The sequence below is a fragment of the Pristiophorus japonicus genome, chromosome 10 (assembly GCF_044704955.1).
Source record: "Pristiophorus japonicus isolate sPriJap1 chromosome 10, sPriJap1.hap1, whole genome shotgun sequence".
NCBI lineage: Eukaryota > Metazoa > Chordata > Chondrichthyes > Pristiophoridae > Pristiophorus > Pristiophorus japonicus.
The window spans coordinates 200,813,207-200,835,373 of NC_091986.1; the positions used below are offsets into that span (position 1 = coordinate 200,813,207).

General features: G+C 47.3%; 1 protein-coding gene across 1 annotated transcript in view; it reads left to right on the forward strand.

Annotated features, from left to right (window-relative positions):
• LOC139274903 (SH2 domain-containing protein 1A-like) overlaps positions 1 to 22,167 on the forward strand; it is a 98,696-nt gene that overhangs the window by 69,542 nt on the left and 6,987 nt on the right. The gene's annotated exons all lie outside the window — the stretch shown is intronic.

Here is a 22,167-nt window from a genome sequence, read left to right on the forward strand (position 1 = left end):
CACACAACAGTAAGGTCTCCAGGTTTATATTAGTTTTCAGACAGGGTGTATTAAAACAGGGTGTATCGGTGCGGTCCCGGCCTTCAAGACCATGGGCAGGCTGGGGTCATTCGAGTGAGCAGCGTGCGGCGGCATACCACTGCAGGCATCAGCGCCTGCTGCTGCAAGAGGGCAACGGTTGCAAAGCTGACTGCAGGTACAGCAGGAGGGGCGAAGGAGCGGCAAGAGTTTGTAGATGGAAGTGACTGGGGCCCAGGAGAGGCGTGAGTTTGGGGCTCAGAAGAGGCGAGGGCGCAAGGGCAACACAGGCCAGCCCACACTGCGATACGTGTGCGTGCTAGGTCCGTGCAGGGGAGCTGGTCTGCAGTCGTCTTGGGTAATCCTTGCCACTGGACCAAGACCTAGCTCTGTCAAGCCCGTGTGGTGGCTGGTGTGCAACGGTCACCACACGTTAAAAAAATCCACGCACAGGCATCTTCCACCCTTGAGGCCAGTTCGTTAGATATATTGCAAAAGGGAGTTAGATGTGTCCCTTACGGCTAAAGGGATCAAGGGGTATGGAGAGAAAGCAGGAATGGGGTACTGAAGTTGCATGATTAGCAATGATCATATTGAATGGTGGTGCAGGCTAGAAGGGCCGAATGGCCTACTCCTGCACCTATTTTCTATGTTTCTATGTTTCAAGATTAGTTCGGGACCTGGAATATTAGGTCCTTCATTGAAACACCTGTGAGCTCATCCCTTTTTGGCGTGGAAGCAAGTCATCCTCGCTTCGAGGAATTGCCTATGATGATGATGATGAATCTAGCATCCTTGAGACATGGAAAGATAATGGCCTGATAATTGTGGTTGGAGGCTTCCTGCGGGCGAACACCTCCGACTGAAATTTTTTAATGAAAATACCTGGTGGTCCCGGAGGAATGTAGGATTGCATTCCGAGGCCTAGTTGCACAGTCCAGTGTACGGGAACATGTCTTCCAGGATCGTATGTGTATCCTGGCATCATGTGGGCCTGGACCACCAATCACAATGCAGTATTCTCAGTCATCGTGATGGGTGCTCCGAGCTCCGAGCTCCCATTACTTTCAATGAGAATACTCTTAAAATCAAATAAAACACAAACATAAATTAAAAAAACACTTCCCTTTTTTAAAATGAATAGAAATTGCATTAAATTAAATGTTTTAGAGAAAAAATTATTTTCTTGAAATTTAAAATTTTTTTTTTTAATAGGTTTAAAATTAAACTTACCTTCATAGACATATAAAAATAAGTGATAACATTTAATTTTTCTATGTTTTAAAACTCTTACGTTAATAAAAGTAGATTATATGCCTGCTTTTACGAGGCGCAAGAGTTTGAAGGCCATTTGCAGGGCAAGAGTTGGGCGAATAGGCCAAATCTCCGCCCGCAAATGTCCTTCTCCCGGGGATGCGTGCAATCTTTTTGATAGATCGTAAAAACTGGTCCCCACCACATGAGCATCGCGCGCCGAGAACCGACATTTGTGAGGCCTCTTCGGGTGAGTGCGCACATCGTACGCACCGGAGAGGACGCAATTTTTGGGCCAATCTGACACTCGCTGCTGCTGCGGTAATTTTATTGATTTTAACTCAGCAGACACCATTGCCAAGTTAGGTTAGTGCATTTCGTTCTTGGGGCAAGTCCATGGGGCGGGGGTGGGGGGGGGCTTAGTTCCTTTAGCCAGTTATGACTAAATACTGACACTGGAGCCAGGCTGATTAAAGAAAGGAACACAAACACTAACAAGTCAGTTAGGCAATGATGTGCTGCAAGGAATTAAAGAAAAAGACAGGAGACTACAGAGAGAGTGTTTGTGCTCTGGGCTGCAGGGCCGGTTACAGAGAGATCATTCTGTTTAGAACATAAGAAATAGGAGTTGGAGTCAGCCATTTGGCCCTTTGAGCCTGCTCCGCCATTCAATAGGATCCTGGCTGAACTTCCACCTGAACTCCACCTTCCTGCACTATCCCCTTATCCCTAATTCCCTTATCATCCAAAAATCTATCGATCTCAGCTTTGAGTATACTCAACGGCTGAGCATCCACAGCCCTCTGGGGTAGGAAATTCCAAAGATTCACCACCATCTGAATGAAGAAATTTCTCCTCATCTCAGTCCTAAATGGCCGACCCCTTATTCTGAGACTGTGACCCCTCGTTCTACATCCTCCCCTGTCAAGGCCTTTCGGAATTTTATATGTTTAGCTTGAGTAATGATGACCCACTGAAGTTGGGTAGTTCTTTACTCGTTCTTTAATTTGTCTCATGTATGGGAATATAGATGTACCCGTTTGAACCAAATGATCATGTGGTATGTTTCGCCCTACTGTGGAATAAAGCAGCTTATGATTCAAGCCAAACTTTGTTTCATGCATTGCCAACTTGACAATGCCGCCTTACTCAGAGAGATTAAAGAAACACATGTGCAAAAGACATAAGTATCCAATCTAGATTACAAGTGGAGGAGACTATTGTTGTAGGTCTCAGTGGGTAGCACTGACTCAGAAGGTTGTGGGTTCAAGTATGACTCCAGGGACTTAAGCACATAAATCTAGGCTAACACTCCATTCAGTGCTGAAGGATTGCTGCGCTGTCGGAGGTGCCATCTTTCAGATGAGACGTTAAACCGAGGCTCTGCCTGCTCTCTCAGGTGGACGTAAAAGATCCCATGGCACTATTTCGAAGGAGAGCAACGGAGTTAGCAACATAACCAAAAAACAGATTATCTGGTCATTATCACATTGCTGTTTGTGGGAGCTTGCTGTGCACAAATTGGCTGTGCATATCCCACATTACAACAGTGACTACACTTCAAAAAGTACTTCATTGGCTGTAAAGCACTTTGAAAAGTCTGGTGGTCATGAAAGAGCGCTATATAAATGCAAGTCTTTCTTTTTGTTTGGACACTGAGGGAATCAAGGGATATGGGGATCGGGCAAGAAAGTGGAGTTGAGGTTGAAGATCAGCCATGATCTTATTAAATGGCGGAGTAGGCCCAAGGGACTGTATGACCTACTCCTGCTCCTATTTCTTGTGTTTGACTGATATGGATGTCCCTGTAGAGACACACCCAAGTCCAGAACATGTAGGTGCAGGTTGGCAAGAACCGAGTGTTGCTCGAGTTTGACCAGCTAATATCATGCAGCATATCATGCAGAGTAAATGTACGCTTCCTGCTGTTTGCCCAGTTAGGACCACTGTACTTGTTATGACATTGGTTTTCAGGTTTATCCAGACGAGAATGAACCCTAACCTCAGGTGTACCCCCACCCAAACCCCCCCCCCCATTAATGAACCATGTTGGTTGGTCAATCATCAGCCGTGTCCTGTAGTGTTGTGGGCCTGCCGAGCTCAGGTATCAGATTATTGAGTCTACTACTTGGATTGACTTGATCGAATTGTTCCATTAGAAGTTAGACTTTTACCCCCTTACTTCCCCCTCAAGGAGGATAGTCAAGTGACGAGCACAGGTTTGAGCTCTCACTAGGTGGATAGCCGGTGCAAGGAGCTCCTCAGAACATGGTAACATAACTCACTATAAAATGGGTGAGTGCATTTTCACCATCCTCCATCTTCCATCAAACAGTTGGAGGTGCAGAGCTTCAGCAGCAACCAATTGCCTTTCTACAGCCCAATAATAGTAGGCACCAAATTCTGGATGTATGAGCACATGTCTTCAGCTTCTTGACAATGTCTTCTGACAGTTGTCAATCCAAATCTTAGTGTCCTCGTCAGTATATGATGGACATCCACCTTCAGCTTGATGGAAGGAGCTGTTCAAGACAGTTTGCAGTGTGCCAGCCACTTTGATGTTCTAGATGCCCAAACTCAATGAGATAAGCCAGGTTTTCTTATTCAAAAGCAAAATACTGCAGATGCTGGTATCTGGAATAATAACAGAAAATGCTGGAAATCTCAGCAAGTCAGGCAGCATCTGTGGAGAGAAAGCAGAGTTAATGTTTTGGGTCGATGAACCTTAGTCAGAACTGGAGAGTGTTCGAAAAGAACAGATTCTTAACCAGCGCTGAAAGGGGGGAGGGGAAGAAAGAACAAAAGGGGGAGAAAGAACAAAATGTCACTTTAATTCTCCACTCCACTCTCACTCTGACCTCTCTGTCTTCGGTCTCCTACACTGTTCCAACGAAGCTCAATGCAAGCTCCAGAAACAACATCTCATCTTTTGTTTAGGCACTTTACAGCCTTCTGGACTCAACCTCAAGTTCAAAAATTTCAAAGCAAAACCGCTGCCAATCGTTGGCTCGCTTCCCCCTGCCAGCCCCCCCCCCCAACCCCCGCTAACCTCCCCCCCAGAGCCTGTTTCTTTCTTTTTATCTCCTTGTCTCTAATGGCAGATGGTCATTATCCCGCCATTCACACCCTATCTTGACTAATGTTTTTCTAACCCCTGGCATTACCATTTGAATTTGGGCCATCATCCCTTTTGTCTCTCTAATCTCTCTTTTCTTCCACCCTATCACAGACCTTCCCTTTTGTTCTTTCTTCCCCTCCCCCTTTCAGTGCTTGTTAAGAATCTGTTCTTTCCGAACACTCTCCAGTTCTGACTAAGGGTCATTGACCCGAAATGTTAACTCTGCTTCCTCTCCACAGATGCTGCCTGACCTGCTGAGATTTCCAGCATTTTCTGTTTTTATTCCAGGCTTTCTTATTGGCAGCAGTTTAATCCAGGCCATCATGTAAGAGGCTTAAAGGCAAAGAGTTGTGGCTCACTGTGAGGCTGATTCCACTTCCAGACATTAGCGTAGGCTGGCGCTCTCCCTCCCTGCAACCACTTCCCCTTTTTAACCACAAACCCACCTCAGAGTCTGGTCCTGGGTCTCACACATGGACCAAAAGAAGCACCCCCGTTACATGCCTGGAAGTTCTGAATCATGAAAGGGAAATGTTTTGGACAGATGTCTTGTATGCCACATAGGCACTTTGCTGGTATAGGTTCTGAACGTGTGGAGGGGTGGTTATGTGCCAAATGATTCGCAGTACTTTCCATTCTCCAAAGTGTACAGATTTTTAAAACCTAAGCTGGTGGCATCAACCTGCACTTCTTGATTTATCTCCTCGTCTCTTCCTACACATAAATCTTAGAGGGTGTCATTGAAGTGTTTTCTCTGCCCTCCTAGGGCTCGCCTGCCGTGATGTAGCTCGGAGTAGAGTGCTTGTTTCAGGAGTCTAGCATCGGGCATGCGGACAATGTAGCCCGACCACCGGAGCTGGTCGAGTGTGGTCATTGCCCCGATGCTGGGGATGTTGACCTGAGAGAGAACGCTGACATTGGTGCTCCTATCCTGCCAATGAATTTGATAGAATCATAGATTCATAGAAGTTTACAGCATGTCCGCACCGGCCAACAACAGGCTATCTAGCCTAATCCCACTTTCCAGCTCTAGATCCATAACCCTGCGGATTACGGCACTTCAGGTGCACATTCAAGTACTTTTTAAATGTGGTGAGGGTTTCTGCCTCTATCACCCTTCAGGCAGTGAGTTCCAGACCTCCACAATCCTCTGCGTGAAGAAATGTCCCCTCAAATCCCCTCTAAACATTATACCAATTACTTTAAATTTATGCCCCTTGTTGTTGACCCCTCTGCTAAGGGAAATAGATCCTTTCGATCCACTATATCTAGGCCCCTCATAATTTTATGCATCTCAATGAGGTCTCCCCTCAGCCTTCTGTGTTCCAATGAAAACAAATCCAGCCTATCTAATCTGTCCTCATAGCTTAACTTCTCCACTCCTGGCAACATCCTCATAAACCTCCTCTGTACCCTCTCCAGTGCAATCACGTCCTTTCTGTATTGCGGTAACCAGAGCTGCACGCAGTACTCTAGCTGTGGCCTAACCAGTGTTTTATGCAGTTCAAGCATAACCCCCGTGCTCTTGTATTCTATGCCTCAGCTAATAAAGGCAAGCATTCCATATGCCTTCTTAACCAGTTGATGTGGTGTATTTGGACTTCCTGAAGGCATTTGACAAGGTGCCACATAAAAGGTTATTGCACAAGATAAAAGTTCATGGGGTTAGGGGTAATATATTAACATGGATAGAGGATTGGCTAACTAACAGAAAACAGAAAGTCGGGATAAATGGTTAATTCTCGAATTGGCAATCAGTAACTAGGATCAGTGCTGGGACCCCAACTATTTACAATCTATATTAACAACTTGAGGTCACCTCTCATTCTTCTGAATTCCAATATAGGATTATGAGGGGGCTTGACAAGGTGGATGCAGAAACGATATTTTCATTAATAGGGGAGACTAGAACTAGGGGGCATAATCTTAGAATAAAGGGCCGCTCATTTAAAACTGAGATGAGGAGGAATTTCTTCTCTCAGAGGGTTGTAAATCTGTAGAATTCGCTGCCTCAGAGAGCTGTAGAAGCCGGGACATTGAATAAATTTAAGACAAAGATAGACAGCTTCTTAACCAATAAGAGGTTAAGGGGTTATGGGGAGCGGGCAGGGAAGTGGACCTGAGTCCATGATCGGATTAGCCATGATCATATTAAATGGAGGAGCAGGCTCGAGGGGCCATGTGGCCGACTCCCGCTCCTATTTCTTATGTTCTTATGTTCTTAACCACCTTATTTGCACCCACTGACTCTTGGGAATCCTTGGCCCAAGACCGCTCAAAGTGGAGGAAAAGCATCCGGGAAGGCACCGAACACCTCGAGTCTCTTTGCCGGGAGCACGCGGAAGCCAAACACAAAAAGCGGAAGGAGCGCACGACAACCCAAGCACCCCACCCACCCGTCCCTCCAACCATCGTCTGTCCCACCGGTGACAGAGACTGTAGGTCCCACGTAGAACTCATTTTAGTGTGGAAGCTAGTCATCCTCGACTCCGGGGGACTGCATAAGAAGAAGAAATATTAGTGGTGTTATGTATCTGTAAAGCATGAACTCCCATGTTCTGCCACCAGGGAGCTCATCCCCTTGGGCTAAGATGCTCCCGAACCAGTGTACACAGCTCCTCATACGACTTAGCTGTGGGCTTCACCGGAGCCAGAAGATTCTTCATGAGGCTGTAGGTCGGTGACCCGCAGACTGTGAGGAGGACCGCTCTCCTTTTTGCAGCGCTTCCTTCTCCGTCCAGCTCGTTGGCTACAAAGTACTGGTCTAGCCATTTGACATAGGCTTCCCAGTCCTCACCCTCCGAGAACTTCTCCAGGATGCCCACAGTTTGCTGCATCTTTGCGTTGGATTCATATTCTCGTCACCAGTATTGTGTTCCGAACACAGATGAGGCTGCACACAGGGAGGTTAAAGTAACAGTGACCTCAGTCTTTAATAAGACACTCCAGAGTGAGGAACAGGCCTTAGGGGCCGGCTTATATACAATTCTCCCAAGGGATGCTGAGATCCCTTGGGACTTCAGGGGGTGAGCTCCCTGGTGGCGGAACATGGGAGTGCATGCTTTACAGATACACAAGTGGTGTTCAGTCTATCTATACCTGATGCTGAAAAAAGAAGAGATTCATTCTGGTCACTGATATCTTACACTTTGATGAGCGCAAGAATAAAATGTTCAAAAGGCAGCACAAAAAAAATAATGGCCACAAAATAAATCAACTGGGTAATGAGACATTGTAATTTCCCTTTATCTAAGGCTTTAGGACACAAATGAAGCTGTTATGCTTGTGATGCAGCAGTTGGAACATACTCACTGCCTTTACAATATGCTCATTAATATAATTGTACAGTTTCTTCCCTTGACTTTTGACCACTGTGAAAACAAAAGGGGGTGTAGGAGCAGAGAGACCTGGGGGTGTATGTACACAAATCTTTGAAGGTGGCAGAACAAATTGATAAGTCTGTTAAAAAATCATACGGGATCCTGGGCTTTATAAATAGAGACGTAGAAGACAAAATCGAGGAAGTTATGGTAAATCTTCATAAATCACTGGTTAGGCTTCAGCTTGAGTATTGTGTCCAATTCTGGGCACCACACTTCAGGATGTCAAGGCCTTCGAGAAGATGCAGAGCAGACTTACCGGAATGGTATCAGGGATGAGGGACTTGTGGAGAGACTAGAGAAGCGGGGATTGTTCTCCTTAGAGTAAGAGGATATTTAATAGAGGCGTTCAAAATAATGAGGGGTTTTGATAGAGTTGATCAGGAGCAGCTGTTTCCATTGATAGGTGGGTCGGTAACCACAGGACACAGATATAAGATAATTGGTAAAAAATGCAAGGGAGAAATGAACGAATTGTTACAACCTGGAATGCACTGCCTGAAAGGGAAGTAGATTCAATAGTAACTTTCAAAAGTTAATTGGAGAAATACTTGAAAAGGAGAATTTGAATGTTTCTGGGGAAAGAGCAGGCGAGTGGGACTAATTGGAGAGCTCTTTCAAAGAGCTGGCACAGGTACAATGGGCCGAATGGCTTCATTCTATGAAAATATATCGCATAGCTGTGACTCTATTACTCTATTGCACTATATGGTTATGTAATGAATGAATTATCACGCTCCTATGAAGTTCCTGTGTTCTCTATTTTAATGCATGTTTAAAATAAACCGCCGAATGTCCGTTATGCTAGCAGCAGATGACTTTCACACGAACATGCCAACACGTTCATTGCCAATATTGACAGCACACTTTCAAGCTCTCTAGTTTGAACTTGGGAGGAGCTGTCCTGAAGATTTCTGTGGGATGACAGTGACACATTAAGACCAGATTACAGGCACCAGGTTCCCTGGCCTGTTGACTGCTAGTTATTGCTGAAGTCACATTACTTCATGGTAATTTTAGAAAAGTCTAAAATGGCAGCAAAGCATTTGCATCAAGCCCTTCCTGTGTGTCAAATCGAGCAAAATAGTTCAAAACGCAGCAATCGAAAAGGCCTTTCGAATGAACACCACAAAGGGGCAAAATATAACGACAGTGACGACACTCCAAAAGTACTTCATTGGCTGTAAAGCGTTTTGAAGCGTCCGGTGGTCGTGAAAGGCGCTATATAAATCCAACTCTTTCTTTCTTCTTCACCTAACCCCATCAACATATCCTTCTATTCCTTTCTTCCTCATGTGTTTATCTAGCATCCAGTTAAATGCATTTCAAGATCATAACCAAGCGGGGGTCCGTGCCTTCAGCGGAGGAAGAGAAAACTTACATAAACAGAACATTGTGAATTTCCCACCCATTGATAAAACCTCAGCAGACTCAAATGATTACTTTGCTGTGCTTATCAATCCATCTATTGATGTTAATCTTCATAAAGCACCTGATAACAGGAAGTTTGTGTTCACTGTTAGACTTTGGGGCCTTTTTGTGCATTTTGCTCTAGATAGTTTTGGTTTCTGTGCTTCAGATTACTTGTAGCTGAGCGTACACTCTTGATATCATCAAGAGTGTTTACGTATTGGGCTTCTTAACAGCAACAAGCCCTCTTGCCCATACTGCAATTGAAGTCGTTTTCAGACCACATGTTGATGGTGTGACTACACTCCAAAAGTACTTCATTGGCTGTAAAGTGCTTTGAGGGTTAAACTGTGCAAATAAACAATAGGAAGAAAGTGTTTTAGTAAAACGGGGGATGCATCAATTGTTGCACAAGGCTTAGCTGTGCTGTGACTGCTCACAAAATGGAAGGAAAAATAATCCAATTTTAATCAGTGGCCATCTCTTGGTCTCACTGGCAGCTCCATGTACCTATCTTTTGTTCACCCTGAGATCTTCTCCCCTCCTCGAATGGAATCGATGATCCTTTGTTGGGTTCCTTTGCAGGTAGAATCATAGAATGGTTACAGCACAGAAGGAGGCCATGCCGGCTCTCAGCAGGGGCGCTTCAGCTAGTCCCACTCCACCGCCCTTTCCCCGTAGCCCTGCAATTTTTTTTCCTTCAGATACTTATCCAATTCCCTTTTGAAAGCCACGATTGAATCTGCCTCTACCACCCTCTCAGCGCATTCCAGATCCCAACCACTCGCTGCGTAAAAAGGTTTTTCCTCGTTTCGCCTTTGGTTCTTCTGCCAATCACCGTAAATCTGTGTCCTCTGGTTCTCAACCCTTCCGCCAATGGGAACAGTTTCTCTCTATCGACTCTGTCCAGACCCCTCATGATTTTGAACAAGTGTTGGCAGCTCACCAGTATCTTGCCCAAGAGTCCACCTTTCAGTACCCTTTTCAATTCTGGGTGTCCTGAGCTTGATCCTGTCCTCACCGAACATTCACAACGCACTTTCCAATCGTCATCACTTGACAACGGACAAGAATGGGAACATTGGCTGATTTTATTCTCCCTTTACCCTACACTAGGGGTACTGAGACCATCGGTAGCATCTCAACAGTTGCTGTAGGTCAAATTAGATCCCTCAGCAAAGATCAGTCTCCAGATCTGGGAATCTTCTGGTCTGTATGGCTTTGTACCAACTAGTCCATGGAGAGAGCATGTAGCTATACATCTACAGGGCTGTAGTGATACCCGCCCTCCTGTATGGCTCAGAGACATGGACCATATACAGTAGACACCTCAAATCGTTGGAGAAATGCCACCAACGATGTCTCCGCAAGATCCTGCAAATCCTCTGGGAGGACAGATGCACCAACGTTAGCGTCCTCGATCAGGCCAACATCCCCAGCATTGAAGCACTGACCACACTCGACCAGCTCCGTTGGGTGGGCCACATTGTTCACATGCCCGACACAAGACTCCCAAAGCAAGCGCTCTACTCGGAACTCCTACACGGCAAGCGAGCCCAAGGTGGGCAGAGGAAACATTTCAAGGACACCCTCAAAGCCTCCTTGAAAAAAGGCAACATCTTCACCGAAACCTTGGAGTCCCTGGCCAAAGACCACCCGAAGTGGAGGAAGAGCATCCGGGAGGGCACTGAGCACCTCGAGTCTCATCGCCGAGAGCATGCAGCGGAAGGAGCATGCGACAAACCAGTCCCACCCACCTTTTCCTTCAACGACTGTCTGTCCCACCTGTGACAGAGACTGTAATTCTCGTATTGGACTGTTCAGTCACCTAAGAATTCACTTTTAGAGTGGAAGCAAGTCTTCCTCGATTTCGAGGGACTGGCTATGATGATGATGATGATGATGATATTTAAAGACTAAGGGGATGAAGTGAGTCTTGGGTGGTAGCTCAAATTGGGCGATAACGAATTGATAGTCCGTTTTGGCGGGCTGCAAACCCGGCTGCTGATTGGCTATCGCCCATATTGCGGTACGACAAGACTCATTTCATCCCCCCCACCCCCCCCGCCCCCTTAGTGTTTGAATATAACTACATGCTCTCCCCATTGGCAGTTAACAAACGTGCAAGTTCTAAAAGATATTCAGTTCACAAAAGGGTTATTCGGCGCCATGTCATTTCAGTGACGTGTGCCAGTGGCAAAACACTTGCTTTGGGTGTTTTTTTGAATTGCACAGTGGATCTTGAGCATTCTGCACTGCAACTGGAGGAAAAAAACTGACATATTCATCATAACTGATCGAAATAGTAAACAACCTTTTAATGAACAGGCTGTACATGGGTAATACTCACCCCTACTCCAACTTGAATGAAACACTCTGGAATCCAAGAGAAAGTTTTCTTCCTTTCATATGAGTCATTCTGAATTGTTGACTCATCACGAGATTGTAAGACTACTTTGCAACATATTAAATAACAGCACTGTGAATATGAATCTGCACTATGGGTGACCTTTGGATACAGGAAGCAAGTTAATGATTATGACAGGGCTTTGATGTAGAGTGTTAAAAGAGGTCTGAAGCTCTTTGCCATTGATTGTTGGGACGTGAGTATTCTCCAATGATTTCCCCTGTCGGCAAGGTCCTGTTCTAAGTCACACCATCGCAGAAGGAAGCGTTGAATAGAGGGCAGGTATTTTGCCCCACAAAAGGAGGGAAACATCGGAGGTCGAGGTACCCTAGGCTGGTCCCCACATGACTCCCACCAGCCTGGTGCACTGTTGGCTGCCAATTGGGAACATGATATTGGCCTGCTTGCCAATCTCAGACAGCGCCACTCTCTAAACAGCTGCCAAAAATGTGCGCAGAAAAGGCCTGGGCTGCTTGGCCTCCAACCTACCCTTCCTTCCCCACAGGAAAGCTTGAGAAATCCTGGAGATCTGAAACACAAAATGGAAAATGCTTGAATGGTTTTGGGTGGAAACCGGTTCTGACAGAAAGCCGACACCCAGGACAGCAACCTGGCTTTTCTCTTTCTGATGTTGTGTTTCCAGCATTGCTCGTGTTTTTTTGTTTCCGTATTTTGAAATGACTTGTGATTGAGGTGGTTGCTGCCCTTTGTTCTCGCCGTTGAATTTTAATTGGGGCCTGGCACAGCTGTACTTGATCAGAGCAAGATCTGTGGCATTCTTTCCTGTGCCCAGTCTGTGATGTGTGTCACAGCCAGGCATCCCATTGGCACGGGAAGAATACAAACCATCACAAAGCATAAATCACAAAGCCACTTTCAAAAAAAAACCTTTCAGAGGCCAAAAGTTACTGTTACTTGGAAGCCACATCTGCAACACTGGAGGGTAAATAGTTGTGATGCAGACCGAAGAAATGATTCACAGTTCATTATCGTGAAACTGTACGGCCCACAGTAAAACAACACAAAATTATCTTTCAAATCCGTTGTTGCCTGATGGCGACGAGGACTTAAAGAAGCACTTTGATGAGGTGACGAAGGATTTTCTCTCTGCCATTTGCTTTAGTACTTACATTCATGTAATTCCCAAAAGTAAATAAATGAATTGCTTTGTAAAATGTGGCACTCTTTGATGTGAAAGATACTCAAGCTCAGGAACAAAGGCACTTCTGACACTCAAAAGTCAGCCCGAGTACAATGTTTTCTGTAAAATTATCAACAGGAAAAATTTCATCCCTTGACATCAAGCACCCTTATCTCAGTGAGCCTTGGCCCATGGTGGAAGGCAGATTAAAGCCTCCTTTATGTTATTCCTAGAATGTGTCGTACCGACACCCAGAAGAACACCCTGTGCTGCACCAGTGAGGGAGAGTGACAATTTGTGCTGAGATGTAGGTGGTTTTATACTGTGGATTCACGCTACTGGGTAAGTCTAGCTAAACGGATTTCACGTCGGACCCTTACAGGCAACAGGGAGAGGAGATTTTGGGGGAGAAATTGGCCTCCTTTGCACCTCCCGTGGGGCAGGTCTTCGTCATCGCAGGTGCCGTGGCCGACCAGTCAAAGCCTTACCTTCAATCGACCTCAGCATTGGCCCTTCCCTTTGAGGGAGGGAAGTTTCAGTGAATTGGAGCAAGGCAGCTAAAGGCTTTGGGGGTGAAATTCATTATCACCCTGTCTGGGGGCGGTAACATCCGGGATACGCGAGACTTAGCGCCAGGCGCGGCAGTCCCACCCCTCTCGAGAAATTGGGGTTACTGCCCCCGGAACAAAGCGGAGCGCTAACTCAAGCACTTCACTTCCTTCCTGGGACAGACGCCTCAGCAGCGTTGTACACTGGGCCATCTAGTGCTGCCGTGTCCGAGGGGCCCTTACCTCCCTGAAAGGGACGGGCCCACGTTGCCGACTCTGCAATAGAAAAAGGCACCCACCTGGACCAGCATGGAGGGGGTTGCCGTGCGATCAGCACTCGGCCACCTCGCCTTTAATCTTCACCCCAGTAGTGGCCGGCCGCCCGATACGCATCCCCTAGAGATGTCGGTGTTTTCGCCCGGCGCTGTCGCAGGAGGCAAGAGCCAATTTCGGGGCTGGGGCGCTAACGGGGCGATGCGTGCGGCTATGACGTTACGATCTCCTGGCGCAGGAGATCGGGGCGCAACATTGTAGCATCCCGCTAAACTCACGCCCAATATGATAGGTGTCGTTAACAGCATCACGCCCGGGCGGTAAGAGGGTGTTGCACGCGCATGACATCACCAAATGGGTGGCGCCAGAGAGCGCAGCACTAAATGACAGCGCACGCTGCTAAACCACCAGTGAAATTGGCGGCAGGCTGTCACAGCGCGGCGCTCGGGCGGTAAGTGCACGGCGGCCCGATAATGCCCCTCTCGGGCGCTAATGGGCGGCGCAAAGACAACGAATTTCTAGCCCAATGCTTTCCCCCCTTCTGTTCTGTTATAATGGCACTTTAACCGTAATGTAAAACATCCCCTGGCACCATTCTTGCGATAGGGACGCTGCAGACAAGCCCAGCATTTATTGCCCATCCCTAGTTGCCTTCGAGAAGGTGATGGTGAGCCGCCTTCTTGAACCGCTGCAGTCCATGTGGTGAAGGTGCTCCCACGGTGCTGTTAGGGAGGGAGTTCCAGGATTTTGACCCAGCGACGAAGAAGAAACGGCCGACATATTTCCAAGTCAGGATTGTGTGCGACTTGGAGGTTCCAGATCTCTGCAGGAAACCACATGGGTGCACATTGGTGTTATTCCTTCACCACAAGAACATAAGAAATAGGAGCAGGAGTAGTCCACAGAGTCCCTCAAGCCTGCTCCGCCATTTAATACGATCATGGCTGATCCGATCATGGACTCAGGTCCACTTCCCTGCCCACTTTCGTGCCTTCAAAACGTACATGCTGGGAATGGGTTTGATTTTAACAGGGGATTATAGGCATTACTGATTTTTCCTTTCTTAACTCGAAAGCATGACGAATTGGAGAACATAGCAGCAATAAACCTGTCACGTGGGATCTAGCACCGAAAAAAAGGGCTTGTAAGGTGGTGCACCCACACGTAGTGAGAACTTAGTTCCATTGTGATCGGAAATGAAAGTGCCACAGTTGCAAATTCAAATGGCTGCCTTTACTGCAGCCTTTACAAAAAAAACATTTTAAACCCAGTTCATATTTAGCACGCACACAGAAACATAGTGAAATTTTTAAAAAGCTGACTAGTTCAAATTCACTGAAAACAAAAATTCTCTCCTCAGATGAATAACACTCGCAGGATTGGTGAATTACAAATTGAGGCCACAAAAATTAAACACAACAATATGCAAATAAAACAGGATAAAGAGACCTGCGGGACTCACTACCCTTCCCCCTGCTGCTATGGGGGTCAGCCGTGGCTCAGTGGGTGGCTCCCTCGCCTCTGAGTCAGAAGGTTGTGGGTTCAAGTCCTACTCCAGAGTTTGAGCACAAAATCTAGTACTGAGGGAGTGCTGCACTGTCGGAGGTGCCATCTTTCGGATGAGACGTTAAACCAACGTTAAGCACCGTCTGCTCTCTCCGGTGGACGTAAAAGATCCCATAGCATTATTTTGAAGAAAAACAAGGGAGTTATCTTCAGTGTCCTGGACAATATTTCATCATCATCATAGGCAGTCCCTCGAAATTGAGGAAGTCTTGTTTCCACTCTAAAGTGAGTTCTCAGGTGACTGAACAGTCCAATATGGGAATTACAGTCTCTGTCACAGGTGGGACAGACAGTGGTTGAAGGAAAGGGAGGGTGAGGAGTCTGGTTTGCCGCACGCTCCTTCCGCTGCCTGCGCTTGTTTTCTGCATGCCCTCGGCGACAAGACTCGAGGCGCTCAGCACCCTCCCGGATGCACTTCCTCCACTTAGGGCGATCTTTGGCCAGGGACTCCCAGGTGCCGGTGGGGATGTTACACTTTATCAAGGAGGCTTTGAGGGTGTCCTTGAAGCGTTTCCTCTACCCACCTGGGGCTCGCTTGCCATGTAGGAGTTCTGAGTAGAGCACTTGCTTAGGGAGTCTCGTGTCGGGCATGCGGATGATGTAACTCACCCAACGGAGCTGGGCGAGTGTGGTCAGTGCTTCGATGCTGGGGATGTTGGCCTGATCGAGAACACTAATGTTGGTGCATCTGTCCTGCCAGGGGATTTACAGGAGACAGCGTTGGTGGTACTTCTCCAGCGACTTGAGGTGTCTACTGTACATGGTCCACGTCTCTGAGCCATACAGGAGGGCGGTTATCACTACAGCCTGTAAACCATAAGTTTGGTGCCAGAGAATGTACCAACAGCAAAAGCTGTTGGGGGTACCGACTGGTGGGGGGGCTGCTCCCATGGGGCAAGTCCTGGAAAGGGGCAATTTCGGGAAGGGGTCCCCGCCAGTCGGTAAGGGGTTGGCGCGTGCACACCGTGACGGGGAAACAGACGGAGTGGTCCCGGACACCGCTCCAAAACTGAGGAAGTGCAATTTTCAAAATGGCGGCCCCCCAGCGGAGACTCAGCGGCCAGTCCGCACCAACCCGTGGCTGTCACTTTCAGACAGACAGAGGCCTTATAGAAAGAGGCAATTTTGGCCCCAGATGGCTATGCTCTTTCAATAGGGCAATGAAAATCTGGTTTCTTCAAATTTTTAGAGGGCAGTATTTCTTCATATCTCTTGCAAGCTTGCCAACAGTTATCACCAATCACTTTTGATGCCACCACCATCATTAGTCCTTTACTTTGTTGACTTCTTTCTGGACTTGCAATACCTTCTGACCTGAAATGATGATTCCACATTCCCTCCATTGCTAAAACTGTCTCCAAGATGCTTGATTTCCCCTTTCATACATGACATTGCTTTTCTTTTAACAACTCTAACTCTTTACAAATTCCGTGTTTGTCCAGGACTTGAATGTAATGTGGTGAGGCTTTTCCAGCGTGTCACAGATCAGTAAGAAGGGAGCTGCAAGAGGACCTTAAAGCAGACTATTTGTTTCCTTGATCTGACGTAAAGATGGCTGTAGACCAATCACTTAATATTCTGAAAGTTCCTGTCTACTGATTTTCTTTTAATTCCTACTCGCTCCTCACAGAAAGCAGATTTATATCTAGGGTGATAATTTGAAAGAAACAAAGACTTGGATTTATATAGCGCCTTTCGCGACCACCAGACGTCTCAAAGCGCTTTACAGCTGTAATGTATGCACCTGTGAGTATGCTCACAGGTTTGTAGAGCTGTTGAGAGTGCCCTTGCTAAAAGGGGGCATTTGATTTAATAGTTGTAGACCTGTTGAGTTGGGAGTGGCTTAGCCAGTTACGTGTCATGATGTTCACAAGACTCAATAAAACCCCAGCCAGTTAGGTTTGGAGGATTCACGATGAGGCTGGTGGTTGTACTGGTAATGTGTAGTGTGATTGTTAAACCTTTTGCTAATAAACCAACTAATTCTTAGTAGCAATGAGTTCTTAAGCAAAGAACCCATGAAGCAAATACATTGCAACAGCCACTGAAGTATTTTTGGAGTGTAGTTACCGTTGTAATGTAGGAAACGCAACAGGCAATTTGCATACCAGCAAGCTTGCACAAACAGCAATGTGATAATGATCAGATATAATCTGTTTTTTTGTTATGTTGATTGAGGGATAAATATTGGCCAGGACACTAGAAAAACTCCTCTGCTCTGCTTCTAAATAGTGCCATGGGATCTTTTACGTACACTTGAGAGAACAGACGGGGCCTCAGTTTAATGGGGCCAAGTTTCGGCCTGAGTTGCTCCTGTTATTTTGGAGCAACTGGTTTAGAATGGAGTATCTTAGAAATTGCAATTCTCGGCATTTAGTTTGCTCCAGTTCTAGTCAGTTAGAACAGTTTCAGTTTGGAATAGATTTTTTTTTTCAAAAGGGGGCGTGTCCGGCCACTTACGCCCGTTTTGAAAGTTTAGGCAGTGAAAACTTACTCCAAACTAACTTAGAATGGAATAAGTGTAGATTTTTGTATGCTCAGAAAAACCTTGCCGACACTTAGAAAATCAGGCGTAGGTTACAAATCAGGCGTAGGGAATGGGGGGGGGGGGTTTAAAGGGAAGTTTACAAACATTAAACACTTCAGTTTTACAAATAAAGAGCCATCATCAATGATAAATCCATCAATAAATCAACCAATAAATCAATCAAAAAAAATTAATAAAAAAATAAAAATGTTTTAAAAAAATCAATAAATAAAACATTTTCTACTTACCGACTGCAGCACCGGGAATCCTCCAACAGCGTGCTGGGACGGCTCCCCCAGTGTGTCTCTGTCAGTGTCTCTATCTCTCTGTCTGTCTGTGTGTGTCTCTCTCACTCTCTGTCTGTCAGTGTCTGTGTTTCTGACAGCGAAGAGAGGGTGAGGAGGGGGGGTGGAGAGGAGGGGGGGGTGAGGGAGTGGAGAGGAGGGGGGTGAGGGGGGGTGAGGGGGAGGAGGAGGGGGCTGGGGAGGAGGATGGGGGGAGGGGGAGGGGGCAGGGGGAGGCGTGGCAGGGAGAAGGGAGGGGAGGGGGCAGTGAGAAAGGATGGGAGGGCAGGAAGAAGGGAGGGGAGGGGGAGAAGGGAGGCGAGGGGAGGCAGGGAGAAGGGAGGGGAGGGGGGACAGGGAGAAGGGAGGGGAGGGGGGGCAGGGAGAAGGGAGGAGAGGGGGTCAGGGAGAGAGGAGGGGAGGGGAGGGGAGAGGAGGTGAGGGGAGAGGGGGAAGAAGGGAGGGAGGAGAGGGAGGGAGGAGGAGGGGAGGGGGGAGAGAAGGGAGAAGGGAGGGAGGGAGGGGAGGGGAGGGGGAGAGAAGGGAGGGAGGGAGGGGAGGGGGGGAGAGAAGGGAGGGAGTGGGGGAGAGAAGGGAGGGAGGAGAGGGAGGGAGGAGGAGGGGAGGGGGTGAGAGAAGAGAGGGAGGGGAGGGGGGAGAAGGGAGGGAGGGGAGGTGGGGAGAAGGGAGGGAGGGAGGGGAGGGGGAGAGAAGGGAGGGAGGGAGGGGAGGGGGGGAGAGAAGGGAGGGAGTGGGGGAGAGAAGGGAGGGAGGGGAGAGAAGGGAGAGAAGGGGGAGGGGAGGGAGGGAAAGAAGGGGGAGGGGAGAGAAGGGAGGAAGGGGGAGAGAAAGAAAGAAAGGAGAGGGAGGCTGAACGGGCTGGGCCAAGCCAGGCCCAAGACTTCGGGCTTTGATTTACCGGATTGACAGGTAGGTGGCGTCAGGAGTGGAGGTAGGGAGCGGAGGGTCGGGAGCGGGGGTCCGGGAGCGGAGGTCGGGGGGTGGGGGGGGGACAGTCCGGTCCGGTCCGGGGGCGGGGGGGAGCGGGAGTCAAGTCGGGTCGGGTCCGGTCAGGGGGAAGCAGGAGCTGGGCGTGGGAGGCAGCCTTATCCACGCAGCCCCAGTGAGGCCATTCAGCCAGGGCTAGGGGCTGCGTGCTTTGGGCCCCTCCCACACAGTTTTGGGCGCCTGGAGCTACTGCACATGCGCGGCCACTGTAGCGCGCATGTGCAGAGGTCCCGGCACTGTTTTCAGCACAGGGGCCTGGCTCCGCCCCCCCACAGCTCGTGCTGCGCCGCGCCCAGCTCCCGAGGACCTGCAGGAAGCCGGAGAATAGGTAAGTTTTTCTCAGGCGCACCTTGTGGCGTGAAAAACAGGCGTCCAGATCGGGGCTGCGCCGTTTTAGGCACAGCCCGAAACTTGGGCCCAATGTCTCATCTGAAAGATGCCACCTCCGACAGTGCAGCACTTCCTTAGCACTGCACTGGGAGTGTCAGCCTAGATTTCTTTTGTTCTCAAATCCTTGCAGTGGGACTTGAACCCACAACCTTCTGACTCAGAGGCAAGTGTACTAACCACTGAGCCACAGCTGACATAGCAGCTAGGATTGTAATGTAATTTAAATGCACTCAGCGCACGCACATCTTTGTTTTACATTTTTGTTTCTTTTTCATATGCTCCAAGCCACGAATGCTTATCTCCCACAGAGAGATAGTTTTCACGAAAGGGATTTTTCTACAGATTGCGTGACCAATGGTAGAATTACACAGTATTTAGAGCACAGGAACAAGCCGTTCGGCCCAACAGATCTGTGCTGGTGTTTATGCTCCACACGAGCCTCCTCCCACTCCTCTTTGTCTAATAGATAAAAACAGATAGTAAAAGCTTTTACAGATATATAAAACGGAAAAGAGTGACTAAAGTAAATGTTGGTCCCTTAGAAGATGAGAAGGGGGATTTAATAATGGAAAATGTGGAAATGGCTGAGACCTTAAACAATTATTTTGCTTCAGTCTTCACAGTGGAAGACACAAAACCATGCCAAAAATTGCTGGTCACGGGAATGTGGGAAGGGAGGACCTTAAGACAATCACTATCAGTGGGGGGTAGTGCTGGACAGGCTAATGGGACTCAAGGTAGACAAGTCCCCTGGTCCTGATGAAATGCATCCCAGGGTATTAAAAGAGATGGCGGAAGTTATAGCAGATGCATTCGTTATAATCTACCAAAATTCTCTGGACTCTGGGGAGGTACCAGCGGATTGGAAAGCAGCTAATGTAACGCCTCTGTTTAAAAAAGGGGGCAGACAAAAGGCAGGTAACTACAGGCCGGTTAGTTTAACATCTGTAGTGGGGAAAATGCTTGAAGCTATCATGAAGGAAGAAATAGCAGGACATCTAGATAGGAATAGTGCAATCAAGCAGACGCAACATGGATTCATGAAGGGGAAATTATGTTTAACTAATTTTACTGGAATTCTTTGAGGATATAACGAGCATGGTGGATAGAGGTGTATCGATGGATGTGGTGTATTTAGATTTCCAAAAGGCATTCGATAAGGTGCCACACAAAAGGTTACTGCAGAAGATAAAGGTACGCGGAGTCAGAGGAAATGTATTAGCATGGATCGAGAATTGGCTGGCTAACAGAAAGCAGAGAGTCGGGATAAATGGGTCCTTTTCGGGTTGGAAATCGGTGGTTAGTGGTGTGCCACAGGGATCGGTGCTGGGACCACAACTGATTACAGTATAGATGGATGACCTGGAAGAGGGGACAGAGTGTAGTGTAACAAAATTTGCAGATGACACAAAGATTAGTGGGAAAGCGGGTTGTGTAGAGGACACAGAGAGCTGCAAAGAGATTTAGATAGGTTAAGCGAATGGGCTAAGGTTTGGCAGATGGAATACAATGTCGGAAAGTGTGAGATCATCCGCCTTGGAAAAAAAAACAGTAAAAGGGAATATTATTTGAATGGGGAGAAATTACAGCATGCTGCGGTGCAGAGGGACCTGGGGGTCCTTGTGCAAGAGTCCCAAAAAGTTAGTTTGCAGGTGCAGCAGGTAATCAGGAAGATGAATGGAATGTTGGCCTTCATTGCGAGAGGGATGGAGTACAAAAGCAGGGAGGTCCTGCTGCAAATTTATAGGGTATTGGTGAGGCTGCACCTGGGATACTGTGTGCAGTTTTGGTCACCTTACTTAAGGAAGGATATACTGGCTTTGGAGGGGGTACAGAGACGATTCAATAGGCTGATTCCGGAGATGAGAGGGTTACCTTATGATGATAGATTGAGTAGACTGGGTCTTTACTCGTTGGAGTTCAGAAGGATGAGGGGTGATCTTATAGAAACATTTAAAATAATGAAAGGGATAGACAAGATAGAGGCAGAGAGGTTGTCGGGGAGACTAGAACTAGGGGGCACAGCCTCAAAATACGGGGGAGCCAATTTAAAACCGAGTTGAGAAGGAATTTCTTCTCCCAGAGGGTTGTGAATCTGTGGAATTCTCTGCCCAAGGAAGCAGTTGAGGCTAGCTCATTGAATGTATTCAAATCACAGATAGATAGATTTTTAACCAATAAGGGAATTAAGGGTTACGGGGAGTGGGCGGGTAAATGGAGCTGAGTCCATGGCCAGATCAGCCATGATCTTGTTGAATGGCGGAGCAGGTTCGAGGGGCAGATGGCCTACTCCTGTTCCTAATTCTTATGTTCTTATGTTCTTTTGTAATCCTATTCCTTTCTCCCTCATGTGTCGATCTAGCTTCCCCTTAAAACCATCTCTGATATTCACCTCAACTATTCCAATTGGTAGCAAGTTCCACATTCAAACCACTCTCTGGGTAAAGAAGTTACCCCTAAATTCCTTATTGGATTTATTAGTGACTAACTTATACTCATGTCCCCTAATTTTTGAATTCTCCCAGATCTTCTCTATGTCCACCTGATCGAACCCCTCATAATTTTAAAGGACCTCCGACCTCTCTTTTCCAGAGAAAAATGTCCCAGCCTGTTCAGTCCATCCTGATAGTTATAACCTCTCAGCTCTGGTATCATATTTATAAATCTTTTTAAAAAAGAAAGACACGAATAAACAATATACGGTATTGCACGTGGTTGCTGAAGTAACATTCAAAGGTGTATCTGTGATGCTGACTAAAGGTTTCACTGGAGGATCTGGTTCAGTTTTATTTGTGCTTATGTCTGCAAAAAGCAAACTCGAGCCTTTCAGACCATCACAATAT